The sequence below is a fragment of the Rhinolophus hipposideros genome (genome assembly GCF_964194185.1).
Source record: "Rhinolophus hipposideros genome assembly, chromosome: 3".
NCBI classification, from domain to species: domain Eukaryota; kingdom Metazoa; phylum Chordata; class Mammalia; order Chiroptera; family Rhinolophidae; genus Rhinolophus; species Rhinolophus hipposideros.
The window spans coordinates 23,545,089-23,557,124 of NC_138049.1; positions in this window are offsets into that span (position 1 = coordinate 23,545,089).

Here is a 12,036-nt window from a genome sequence, read left to right on the forward strand (position 1 = left end):
GACAAGAACAAACTACAAAAAGGAATCATTTCCTGTGTGAATAAAGATATTTGATAGAAACACTTAATTAGCAAAATAAACCTACAAATTCATTGATCCGTGACACAAAAAATTATTCACAGAAGCTGTTTCATTCTACCAGGAAGTAAGAAACTAGATAAATCACTTCAACAACACAATTGAGCTTGGTTAAATCCAGGTGCAAGTCATACTTCCTGCTGGAGTTTAGAGCCTCAGCTCTCTATTAACACCAATGTCAATCCCACTTTAGCTTTGACTTGTTAAAAAAGCAATACATATTATAATGTTCTATTACCTCACATCATAATTAAAACATACCTAGGTGTAAAATTCATTGTTTCAGAACTGGCAGTCAATTAATGACATGTTATGTCAAACAACACAAAACCACCATAGAAGCCAAGCAAGAAGACACTATGTTAAGCAAGGGAAAGTAAGCCGAAAAAAGCCTTTAAATCTGATAACTATTATATAAAAGAAAAATAAAACTTTAAGACTATTAAGAACAGTAAAAGGAAGAGACACATAAATTGGTGGACCCTAAAGTGAAAGCAGGATGGCAGCAGAAGGCAAGAGCTGTAAAATGACATTAATACACTCCATATCACAGCTTCAACGTCAGGAATTTTTACAAACATGTTTATCCGCATTGTTGCTGTATTGTCTTTCTTCTTGTCTGCCTTTCTTTTAAAATAATAACTGCATTTTTTTCAGTATAAAAACAATAAAACTACATTATAGAACATTTAGAAAATAGAGAGAAGCCCAATGGGAGATCTAAGATGATGGAGTAGATAAAAACTGTGCTTGCCTCATCCCATGAACACATCAAAATTACAACTAAACTATAGAGCAATCAACCTGGAGAACCATCTGAAGTCTAGGTGAACACAAGTTTTATAACTAAGGCTACAAAGAAGCCACGTTGAGACTGGTAGGATGAGCAGAGACACAAAATGGGCTGGTCCCACACCCACATTTGGCAGTTGAAAATCAGGAGAGATATCTCAAGCCACAGAGTTTCCTCACAAAGCAGAGAGAGACCCCAACCCTAATACCAGGGTCCTTAACCTGAAGTATTAGTGCCAGGAAAAGGAGCCCCTACAACTTGTGGCTGTGAAAAACCGTGGGGATTCCAAACATTCAGGTGGGATGGAAGGCTGTGGGAAACCCAGACATCCTCTTACAGGGCCTGTGCAGGCACTCACCCTGGACTCCAGCGGAGGGATGGTGACTCTCTGGGCGTCGGAGACATATGGGGAGAGACTGAGTTGTATAACTTCTGGGTGAGAACTGGAGGGACAGCCCCCATTTTCTCTGTATGGAGCCCTCCTCCTATACAGCTGGCAGGTGGGCACCATCTCCCTGTGTTGAGCCCACACCCACAGGCCAAATCTGAATCTGATTGGCCTGGTGAGCTCTGCTCCTCCACCCTGCTAACTCAGCTGGGTCTCTGCCTCACCCAACTTGTAAACCGCAGGAGGCATTCTCAGCAGCTGAACCCTATGGGAGCTGGCAGGTGGCAGCAGGCCACAGAGTATCCTGGCTTTTGGGGGAGCTACCCCAGACCCAGTACTGGAGGCAATCCTCCTTGGTTCACAGTGTGGCCTCTTCCACACACCTCCAGGTTTAGCACAGGCAGCGACCATCTATGACTCACTTTGTAGCATCTACCGGACACTCCCCAGCTGGTCACAGGCAGTGGTTGACCAGGGCCTGCACTCGAGCCCCTCCCAAGAGGCCCCAGAACCAACATACTTGGGGGTTGGCTTTAGACCACAGCAGAACACCACCCAATTAGCCCCACAAGCAGCACACACAAAGGGTGGTCTCCACAGTCACCAGAGCCCACTGGGGCAGATCCTTCTCTGTGAGGTAAGCCCCCTGCAAAACAGCCTAAAAGCTGTGGACGTGGCCAAACCCCACGGCCAGTCAGCCTGAGGGTTAATACCACCCACTGACATGCCAAAAGTAATCAAATGTGAACTATAACATGAGGGCACACACAACCCATACAAGGGACACTCCTGGAGCACCCAGCTCAGGTGACTAGCGACACTGAACCACAGGGCCCCACAGAACCCCTACGACATAAGGCCACCTGGCAAGACTGGGAGACATAGTAGCCCTACCTAACACATAGAAACAAACACAAAGAGGCAGTCAAATGAAGAAACAAAGAAATTCATCCCAAATGAAAGAACAGAAGAAATCTCCAGAAAAAGAAGTAAACAAAATGATGGCAAGCAACATACCAGATATAGAATTCAAAACAATGGTTATAATGATACTCAAGGAACATAGTGAAAATTTCAACAAAGAGAAAGCAACCATAAAAAACGGACATAGAAACCATAAAAAGGAACCCATCAGAAATGAAGAATACAATAACTGAAATGAAGAATGCACTAGAAGGAATCACCAGCAGACTAGAGGATCGAATCAGTGATTTGGAAAAGAAGGTAGCAGAAAAAAACCCAATCAGAACAGCAAAAAGAAAAAAAGAATCTGTAAAAATGAGGAGAGTTTGAGACCTCTGGGACAACATCAAGAATAACAACATTTACATCATAGGGGTACCAGAAGGAGAAGAGAGAAAGCAAGGGATTGAGAAACTATTTGAAGAAATAATGACTGAAAACTTTCTAACCTGGTGAAAGAAATAGATATACAAGCCCAGGAAGCACAGAGCCCCAAACAAGATGAGCCCAAACAGGCCCACACCAAGACACATTATAATTAAAATGCTAAAGCTTAAAGACAAAGAGAGAATCTTAAAAGCAGCAAAAGAAAAGCAGTTTGTTACCTACAAAAGAGCACCCATAAGACTATCCGCTGATTTCTCAACAGAAACTTTGCAGGTGAGAGCGATTGGCACAAAATATTCAAAGTGATAAAAAGCAAGGACCTACAACAAAGATTACTCTATTCAGTAAAGCTATCATTTAGAATTGAAGGACAGATAAAGAACTTTCCAGACAAGAAAAAGCTAAGGGAGTTCATCACCACCAAACCAGTATTACAAGGAATGTTAGAGGGACTTCTTCAAGATGGAAAAAAAAATAATCAAAATTACAAATTATAAAATGGCAATAGCCACGTATCAGTCAACAATTACTTTCAGTGTAAATGGATTAAATGCTACAATCAAAAGACACAGGAGGACTGAATGGATAAGAAAACAAAACCCTTACATATGCTGCCTATGAGAGACTCACTTCATATTAAAAGACACACAGAGAGTGAAAATAAAAGGATGGAAAAAGTTGTTTCATGAAAATGGAAAAAACAAACAAAAGCTGTGGTAGCAATACTTATACCAGACAAAAATAGACTTTAAAACAAAGGCTATAACCAGAGACAAAGAAGGACCCAGTAATCCCACTTCTGGGTATTTATCTGAAGAAACCCAAAACGCTACTTCGAGGGGAAGTGTATATCCATATGTTCATTGCAGCATTGTTTACAACGGCCAAGATGTGGAGGCAGCCTGGGTGGATATCTGTCGATAGAAGAATGGATAAAGAGGAGCTGGTACATATATACAATGGGATATTGCTCAGTCATGGAAGGGATGGGTTCTTGCATCTGTGACAGCAAGAATGGATGAACCTGAGCACAGTGAATACTGCGCTCAGCGGAGAATGTCAGACCGTGAAAGACAGATGCAATGTGATTTCACTTATATGTGGAATCTAAAGAACAGAATAAACAAAACAGAAACAGACTCATAGATGCAGAGAACATTTTGATGGCTGCCAGATGGTCTGGGGGTTAGGGTGGTGGGTGACAAGGGGGAAGGGATTAAGAAGCACAAATTGGTAGCTGTAAAATAGTCATGATGATGTGAAGGACAGCGTAGGGAATATAGTCAGTAATACTGTAATAACTATGTGTGGTGTCAGATGGGTACCGGATTTATTGGGATGCACCTCTTAAGGTATATAAATGTCTAATCGCTATGTTGTACACCTGAAACTAAAATATATGTCAACTCTAAATGAAAACTAACACAATTATGTAAAAAGAACATGATTATGTGAATAAATTTATTACTTAAAAAAAAAACAAAATTTGAAAGTCAGAGTTCAGATTGATGGACATAATACAACAGAGATGATTTTCATTCCACCCAAAGTCATGAGGAGAAACATGTAAGATGGAGGACTACCAGTGAACTATCGTAGACTAGCTTTATTAGAATATAGCAATTGCTCTCCCCAACCCAGTATGAGTCCTCACCGACTATTATAATGCCCTGGGTAAAGAAATTCATGTTCAATGCACTTGTTTTCTTAACATTCTTACCAAGGAATTATTCCCTGGAATAAAATCAGTTAAGTCTAATCAAGGTGAAAAGTGTAGGATAGCACTAGTCTAGCAATCAAGCTATTGAGTCCCCAGTCTCTGTTCTGCTGTCAAGCAGCTGGGTGGCTTTGGAGAAATGACTTAACCATCTCGGGGCCTCAGTTTACTCATCTATAAAGTAAGCGCCTTGGACTAGATGATGTCTGAGGGGTAAAGCCTCAAGAGACTTACAAAATTATGTAGGGCTTTCCACTCTCTGGGGAGGATTTTCTTCTAAGAGATCTACACATTCCCTTTGGCACCACTACTAAAAGACAGGCAAGAAGAAGGAGACAGGAAATTACTCAAAAGTATTTTTTAATTGTTTTTATTTCTAAAACTTAGATAAAGGAAGCATTAATGAAAAAAATCACAAATTCTTCGATTTATTCAACAAACAATGAAGGCTTTCTCCGTGAGGTTGTGCAGGGATGTCCTGGGATGGCAGTGGTTACAAGGCTAAACACAGGATTCCAGACCACCCAGGGTCAGAGCGCCTGGTCCTCCGACTCTGGCCTAAGGTTCCTTCCACTACCTGCCCTAGGGACTCATTACCAAGGAAAGGGGCTGCGAGAGACACCGAGAGGTCCTACTTAACCACAATGGTCAGCAACCAGAAAAGCAGGAAGATAACCTCTATGAACATTTCATTACAAATGATACCCAGATCTCTAAGTGGAAAAGTCTGTGTTCCTAGGAGAGAAAGAGGGTTTTATGAAATGTGTGTGTGGTTATGTGTGTGTGAATATGTGTGTCAGTGCATACTTGTGTGGGAGGGTATGTATGAGTGCCAGTTTATGTGTGGAGTTTTGTGAGAGTGTGTGTATGTATATAGTTCTATGTGAATGCTTATCATTGCATGTGACTGTATTTATAGATAACAAATTGATGCGAGCCTATGTACGTGTGTAGTTGTGTGCGAATTTATGGCATATGCGTGATAGGGCTGGAAACTGAGAAGCTGACACACTGCAGATGTGGTTTTAGTCATGTGATTAGATTGTTTTTAATAGGATCATGTCCTGTTGCAGACTTTTGTTTGCACAACTAATCCTCTTTTTCTTAGGGTCACAGGGCTCATTCTTTTTTGGCTGATAATCTGCCTTCTCAACAAACAAACAGGCAGGTGGAGGAGGCTGCAAGTGTAGTGGCAGCTATTCAGGAACTAATTGTACCTACCACCAGCCGAAGCGGACAGCCACCACTGACTCACAGCGCCCATCCTCAGGCAATGGTATGTCTTGATAAATTCTCAGTGCGATTCTTCACATAGACCAGCCACAGCTTGAGCAGGGAACTCACGAAATATAATAAACATAAAATGTACCTTGATTCTGGTCTTTCTCAACGAGAGAGGAGCTCTTTACATGGCCACTATTTCTAACAAACTTGGCATCCTTAGAAGCAAAGTTCCAGTCTCCTTTATCTCTGCAAAACTATCATCCCGCCGAAACCAAGCCCCTGAATATTAATGTTTCCCTGTATTAAAAGAGAAAGTGTCCAATCCATTTATGCTTGAATCAGTGATTCAGAAGATAGCAAACCAGAGTTGACTGCAGATGCGACCAGCCAATCAGTCAGGCCCACGAGTCATCCTTTGCGTACCGAGACCGTTTTTGCTGTGATACAATTCATCTCTCCAAAATACCTACTATTGACCAGCCGTGCTGTCATAGCTGGACCGTCTGGCTGCCCCTTTGCCTGTTATTAGCAAACTGATCCAGAAGTCTTCTGAGTCAGCCTGGGAGTACTTTAAAGCAATACCCAAAGGAAGGAGAGTGAGAGTTTTTCATAACAAATGAATTGCCTGACGTACAAGTTAACTGATGAGCTTCAAAAGTTAAAGGGACAGAAACAACTGAGCATCAGTAAAATTAAAAGACAACAGCAGAATGGAAGATTGTCACAATAAATACAACAAAGCATTCATGTCCAGAATACATACAGAAATCATACAGAGCACTAAGGAAAGACAACTCAAAAGAAAGTGGGGAAGGCGGTGGGAGCAGCCCAGTCACTGGCAGGCGACGGGGGGCAGAGGGCACTGTCTACAGGGAATTTAAAAACAGTAACAAAGTGACTACAAGCCAGTCTGCTTTTTATTCCCGCCATGCACAGCAATCCTGACTAATGTCAGTGGCAAAGCTGTCCTCCCTGCCAGACATGATCACTCTCAGTGTGTCCCTTCTCCCCACTGGGACCGGATAGGATGGGCAGTTCATAGACATGTAGCAAAGAATCAAACATATCAGGCAAATAAGAAAAACAAAACAATGAGATAATATCATTTTTGCTCATTAGATTGACCAAACTTAAATATTGATAATATCCCCTATTAGCAAGGATGAAGGCAAATGCATAACTCATAAACTGTTGGTCCGTTACTGGGTGTCTTTTTCTTGTTCATTTGTAGGAATTCTTTCGAAGGGCAATTTGACAGTATTTAGTACATTTTTCTAATGTGCAAAAGTACAAATGATTTAGCAAAGAGTGGATGCATGGCTTTTGCCTGCTTGCATCCTTCCTTAGAGGAAGCACCGTGCCTGAGGACCTATAGTCTGGATGGGACTGTCAGTCACAGAGCCCGAGTCTCCTCACGCAGCCCTAGCCTCAGGGTGGGGCCTGAAGCAGCGTGAGGACACAATATTTAGTTCAGACAGCGGCAGCTCCGAGACTTCCATCGTGAAGGGGCTTCTGGACTGCAATCCACTTAAGAGAGAGGCAGGAGGGTATTTGACTTGTCATGGAGTTCATTTGCTTCATGGCAACCAGACTGTTTTTACTCATGTTATCTTGGGGTTTGTGGGCACTGAACCCCTCCTACCCAGTGTGCTTAAATTTACCAAGAACGGTCCAGTCTAATCTAGCTGTTGGGTCTTTCTGCTGGAATTCTGCCTACCATGTGGAAATAACCCCAGTGCAGAATACAGTCAAGAGGAAGTAAAAGGAGTTGCAGAAGGAAAGGAGAAACATAGTTCGATAACCATATTTGAGCCCCTAGATCCAGTTGGTCTTTTTAGATGAAATAGTTTCCCTTTTCGTTTGAGGGTGTAAATTGGGTTGCTGTCATTTGCATCCAAAGAGTTCTGCATAACAGAGATGCGAAGCTCAAATGACTAAAGTGGGACACATCAAGGAGTTTAAAAGTATAATAACTTATATCAAAATGTTTTTAAAATCTCGTTCTCACATCATTTCTCAACTTATCTCTAAAAACTCTTTATTGAAAAAACAATGAATTAATACAAAGTGAATTGTTTCATGTAACCCACCAGCCAGGTCAAGAAATAGAACATAGCCACGGATCCTAGAAGATCCCTCATCCCTTCCCCTGCTCTCCAGAGGGAACCATCTTCTCTGATGTATAACAACATGGATTTGCTCTATGTGCATGTGTGTGTGCATGTCAGCATACGTGTGTAGTTATTTTGTATCCACTTAAATTTTTAAAAGACACAGCTGTTGCTTCTCTGTTGAAGGTAGACAAAAATGTGCTAACATGGCAGATATTCATCCCAAAAGTAAAACACTAGTAAAACCCAAATCCCAATGGCTCAAGGTTCCCCCTCACTTTGTATAAGGGTTTATGAGTTTGAATTAGAGAGAGGAGGCACATTGTTTATTGTTTTAGTCCACTTGGGCTGCTGTAACAAATGTCACAGATTAGACAGATTATAAACAACAGCTATTTCTTTCTCACAGTTCTGGAGGCTGGGAAGTCCAAAATCAAAGTGCCTACAGACTCAGGGTTGGATAAGAACCTGCTTCCAGGTTCCCACCTGGCCATCTTATTACTGTTGCTCACTGGGAGAAGTGAGAAAGCTCTTGGGGGGCCTCTTTTATAAGGGCACCAACCTCAATCATGGGAGTTCTGTCCTCATAATCTAATCACCTCCCCAAAGTCCCACCTCCTAATACCATCACATTTGGAGATTAGGGTTTCAACATAGGACTTTTGGGAGGATCAAACATTCAGTCCACATAACATTGGTTGAGGCTCAGCTGTCAGGCGATGGAGTGTACTTGTAATGACCCTATTTTCTGAACCTCAAGGAGTGGCACTATCTGACAAGAGCTCCTGCTCGTATATCAGCGATCAGACAGAACATTAGAAATCAAGACTAGCCAAGAGAAGCCTGCATATACATATGAAAAATACAATTCTGTCACCAATCCAACATAGCCTAGATTTTTCACTAACTTGGTTCCAAGATGTGGCTTTAGAGAGTTAGCTTTTTTGATGAGATTTTTCCAAACCAGAGTTCCAGGAGGGAGGGGCCTGCCTGCGGTCTGGTCTCAGCCTCCACTCTGCTGGCTCGCTCGCGGATGTGTCTGCAGGGAACCAGATAACTGATTCCTAACCTGCTTATTTTAGACCAGTGGCTTCAGTCCTTAACATCTTCACTCTCGCAGTCTGATTCCAAAGGCCTTCACTCTGCAACTGCCTGCAAGGAGGGACGGCTGCCACCACACTGATAATGAGTCGGTGCTGCCGCTTGCCCCAAAAAGCTGCTTTGAATTGATGATTTGCATTTCTGCCTGCCCAAACCCACAGCTTCCGCGCGGCCGCCAGCTTCAGCACACAGAGAACAGGAGTGCCACCTACTGAAGCACAAGAGATGTGGCCAGCCTGTCGGCCAGCCCAGGCCGCTTGTCACCCAGCAACGGGACTGAAAAGCACTTTTGTACAGCGATTAAGTAGGCCTCGGTTTCTGCCAACGTTAGTGATTGTTTATCAAGGTTAGGCTGAAAACGTCTCAAGGAAGTCTATTCTGCTCTGAACAAATGAAACCAAATTGCAGTTGAGATCCAGGCTGTATTCCACTTAAGTGAGAAGCGGGCAAGCAGGAAACACAGAGTTTAACACAAAACACAATTAAGGACTTATCCTGTACCACACACTGGGTAGACTCTAGGGGCAGAACAATGAGGGATAAACCAGAGAAACAATAGAGAAATGATAAATCTATGTCTGTGCTCCACAGTTGACAAAATATACCCCATGACCCTAGCCACAATTTATTCCACAGGAAGCATGTCTCAAAGGATAGAATTTGGGGCTCTGGAGTATCCATTTTCCCCTGGGGTCTATCACCTCTGTCAGTAACCTTAGATGAAGCAGTCACGATGACTTCTTTTTTTTTTATTGTTCTCTTTCTTATTCTTTATATTTAAAATTACAGTTGACATTCAATATTATTTTATATTATTTTCAGGAGTACAGCATAGTGGTTAGACATTTCTATAATATCACATGATGACTCCTTTAATTTTTTTTTTTTTTTTGCGTGGCCAATTAACAAATTCTATATTTGGAATTTTGTTCTCAAAATAGCTGCTTTGCAGATACTCTGTGTATCCTCTTGGTCTGCCGCTCAAAAAATAATGCCAGGACAACTCTCAGATCCTTTCCCTGCATCCACAGACTCTTCTGCACGTGCTAATAGCACATTCCTGACAGGGACCGATAAAATACATTTTTGAATATTTTAAAAATGACACCAGAAAAATCTTACGATGCGTACATATAAACTTACTACTTAGTGAGTAAACACCCTACTAAGTGAAGAACCCATCACACAGTGATTTGGTCACACATTTGCAGCTGGGTAGCAGAACCTGAACACCCCAGGGGGCTCCTTCCCTGCAGAGAAACCCTGGTGCTGCAGCCGCTGTGCACAGCCACCATCCAAGCATATTCTCATGAGGTGGGCAGGTATGCTCCTCCTCTAAGAGGAGACCAGGCGAACACAGATGATAGGAAATCGGCAAAGCAGTGGCACGTTGGACGCAAGATTCATAAGTTTACGGCAGAATACAATATTCACAAACTAAACTAAAATTTCTTCAGCTACTACTAGGAGAATTATATTTGAGACCCTGCTAATTTCTGGTATTTTACTATGATTTTACACTTGAATACAGTCCAGGTGGGCAATAACTTAACTATTGGGTATGAAGTATTTACGTTAGCTCATATTTTCACACATAAGCATACACTCATCATGTTTCCCATCCATCCCTATCCCCTTCTTTTTGCAAGAAGTAGTTTTGAAAATATATTTCCATCCAATTGTTCAGCTACTGACCTGATAGACTTTTCTTATATGCCGTATTCCATAATTCCCTTAATTCTGTTCAAAGGGAGCACTTAGAGCTGCTATCAGCCGCTACAAATCCACATTTAGCCATTAGGTGAACTGCTGAGAGAACAGGCACACACCATCCTGGACATCACTTAGAACTCCTTCCACAAAACTCTAAGGATACTCCAGCTCTCATTCTTGCCAGGATATCTACTCTATTTTGAGGAAAGGTCTCAGAGCTTCTCTAGTCTCTTGGAGGTATACAAACTGGAAGTACTGGGCAGGACACAGAGGCCGAGCCTCAACTATCATTTGCCTCTCCTTCTCTCATTTCCTCTCCTTCCTGTTCCATCCTTCAAGGTCAGCAAGGAACTATTAACTGCTACCTAACCAAGTAAAAAATGCTCAAGGCTTGGGGATAGCCTTGGTAAAAATAAACTTGAAATGAAACAAAATAACCATAGATGCAAATATAGGGAGGAATCTTAAAACCCCAATTCAACCTCTTACTCAGAGCTTCAGTGCCCTCAACACTCCCTGCCAAAAAGTCATCAACACATTAAACATCTCTTGTGATGGGAACTTACTAAGTCCCAAGCAGCTCATTCAATGTTTCAATGATTCTTCCTTGTATCAGCTAGAATATGACATAATAATAATGGCTAACATTTGTACATTATGTGTATATATTATATGTGTATATATAACATATGTGTGTATATTATGTTGTTTATTCTCTTCAACAATGCTGTGAGGAAGATACTAAGATTATCTTCTTCTACAGATGAGGGAACTGAGGCTGAGAGAGTTTAAGTAGCCTGCCAGGGCCACTCAACAAGGAAGAGACCGTATGGGATGGACACAAACTCTAACTCCAGAACCCCTCTAAATTATTGGGTTTATGTAGCATGATTCCTGCTTCCTCTAACTTCTGTTAGTTGGTCCTTGGTTTATTCCTTGTGCCATGAGGACATCCAATTCCTCTTCCACTGGATAGCCTTGGTTCTTAGCCTAGAGGAAGCTTATCTCTTCCCCTAGCAAATCACCCAGGTCCTTCAACACTCATCGTATGTCACGATTTTTATTTATCTTGCTCTCCAGGCCCTCTGATCTAACATGCTCCATTTGGTCTGAAGTGTGTTACCCAGATTCTGACATAACCATACCCTTGATGTGGTTTTACCAAGTGCAGTGTAGAAACACATGACCCCTGCCTGCATTCTAGACCACTACTGTCCCATGCAACTTTCTGTGATGGTGGAAATGTTCTATACTTCTGCTGTCCTACTCAGTAGCCACAGGCCACTCTTGGCTATTGAGTGCTTGAAATGTGGTTATGAAACTGAGGAGCTCGATTTTGATTTTAGTTAACTAATTTCATTTTGCATAGCCACATGTGTTAAATGGCTACATAACCGAGAGTATTGTTCTAGATTCTACTTTTCTACATCACATCCTGATCCACATTGGATGGAAAGTTCTCAGTAAGTATGTCACCCCATCCTATAACATGCAGTTGGCTTGAGGGACCTCTGAGCAGATTTTACATTTTTATCTTTGACAAATGTCACCTGATGATCAT